Source organism: Amphiura filiformis, chromosome 11, assembly GCF_039555335.1.
Source record: "Amphiura filiformis chromosome 11, Afil_fr2py, whole genome shotgun sequence".
Lineage (NCBI taxonomy): Eukaryota > Metazoa > Echinodermata > Ophiuroidea > Amphilepidida > Amphiuridae > Amphiura > Amphiura filiformis.
This window is the reverse complement of record NC_092638.1, coordinates 2,100,396-2,103,150: the sequence shown is the minus strand read 5'-3', so window position 1 is coordinate 2,103,150 and position 2,755 is coordinate 2,100,396.

The window sequence follows — 2,755 nt, the reverse complement described above, 5'->3', positions numbered from 1 at the left end:
CAAAATAGAAATATTGGCTTTGGTTTTCGTGATTTATTAGGCGGTCCAACAAATATTTTATAACAATAACATTTTGACAACATTTGTGAAAGGTTGTATTGTTTTTCTAAATAAACTGTTTTAAAAACATTTTCATGACTTTTACATGTATATAACCAGACATTTAAATATTCTTAAAACGTTTTAACCAAAACCAAAACATGTTAACTTTTTAAAAATTGCGTTCACTGGCTATATACTGCTGATAGCATATGACTTTGTAAACTATCTATGGATACCATACCACTTCATCAACTATCTCCTGTTGGTAGCAAGCTGATAGTGTTCTCTAGACTAAGACAAGGATAAAACAACACATTGAAATTTTATTACAAAAGCAGTCCATTTTTAATAAATTTCATTTCATATATTGTGTACACTCTGTGTACACAGAAATGTACAATTCACATTCTTTTATTCATAAGGCTGACATTGACAACCTAAATATTACATGGTACTTCATAGCGTTGACATCCTACAAGCCAGCATGCTCTTTTGGTTAACCATGTAGTAGTAGGTAACTCTTTTAACTTGGATTGAATAATATTCAACCCAGTTTATAAACTAGGTCACGTCTGACAATCCCGTGGATCAAATTCCCAGGTACCGCCCTAGCACCGCCCTAGTTACGCGATACTAACCAATCACGGGCCGTACTGGAGTTTGATTGACAGAATCTTCAGACGCGATCTAGTTTTTGTTTATTTCCAACATCTATCATAACTGATTTTTTACAACTTTGAAACAGTAGAACGCATACTGTCTCAATTGGAAGGATCAGATCCGGGGGATCAGATTCTTTTTAATTGTCTCTTATAAAAGAGGCCTATGCAGATAGGTAGGGTGTGCGTGCAGGGGTGCCGCGTTTATACGTGTATGGGGTGTGTGTGGGACGAATGTGTGTAGGCTTTATACATACACTAAATCAACTCCGCAAACAAATAACAAAATCAACGCGCTATGAATTTTCCAGAGAGGAGTATTCACTGCTTTTATTTCTAAGAATACATTTACATTTCTGAGAATACACAGAAGCACAGAAAGAAACAAAGAAAGAAAGAACAAAAGCAAGGAAAGAATAAAGAACGAACGAAATGAAGAAAAGAAAAGAATGAAATGAAGAAAGAAAGAACGAATAAATAAATCAAATAAATAAATCATCAATTAGCACTTAGTTTTGTTTATATTTACATAATCACGTGTCGAATCTCTTATGCATGTATCCTACTTTATGATACTATCAGTCACAGCGATCGAAGGACATATCAATGTAGGCCTACTGTTAACATTGATTAGGGAACAAACCAAAAGTTCGATGACGTCTTATACACTTTCGTTAGGATATTGATCCCATCCCTCCCTCTCTGAAACGTACGAAACGTTGAAAATTGCAACCAGATAATCACTTACAAACGTAATCGGACTTTCTGACCCCACCCCTAACGGAAGGACTTGAGTTAATAGGACGTCTTTGAACTTTTTATTTGTTTCCTATAATTATACACCTTATTTTTTATTACCAGATTTTATCAACAATGATACATATATAAACAGCTTACTTATTAAATGCTACGGATACAAACAGTTTCTTTTATGCACATAATCAAAATACCAATATTTTAATCATTTAGTATGCCTATAAAAGAATGAATGTTCTACGTCCAATGAATTGAAAATACCGATAATCAAGCAACTCAAAATATTTCAAAATATAGACGAATCCAATGAGCCAAGTGATGGTCAGAATTCAGTCGACCATTACTGGGTCCCGTCTGCACCAAACTGGCGTTGTTACTGCTGAATTGGGTGGATTAAATCCGCTTAAAAATCTATGCTGAATTGTATTGTGCTTTAAACTTTCATCATTCTTTTGTCTACGTGTAACACGGGTGATGGAATGCAGTTTAATATCCTCACCAAGGCCATATCGTTTCACATTTTAGGTGGGATAGAGCTAAGGGGGGACCCTGCTATGGCTGTCATTGAGGTGTAGGAATGCGTGAAATTGGATTCGTGATAAACAATATAACTTTTACATTTATAATATTTACTGCGTAAGTTGCAAACCTCAAAACGCAGCCGAAATATAATGAACACTCTCAGAATTATTGACCTGCTGCCAAGGGCGGATCCAGGTGAGCAGGGGGCTCCCCCCCCCCTCTTTCAAACACCTGGATTGCCATGCCTGTTGCAATAGATCATTAACCCCGGGCAATACTTTAGTCTAGATTGTCATTCGATTGCATTTCAAGGCCAGAGTCCCACTACCCCTTGATTTTAACAAAATCAAATATGCTCATTATTATAGTAGACTTTTATAGTACACTTTTTTACTTTCTTCAATAGCTTCGATGACACATAATATAACACAAATAAGACATAATAATATAAATACATAATATGGCATAAATATGAGATAATAATTTACATACACACATAATATGACATAAATAAGAGATAATAATAATATTCATACACACATAATGACATAAATAAGAGATAATAATATATGAGTGTCTGATTGGCAAGCAAATTAAAACAAAACGAACACCCCCCCCCCCCAGCAAATGTTTCCATGGCAAGGATAACCCTGATATTTCACATATACGGTAATCAATGAAATGCGCATGTAGGCCCTATACAAATGATATGAAATGTAAATAAGCCTATATCGTTTTTGATACAAAACAAATTGTAAATGATCAAAATAATTATT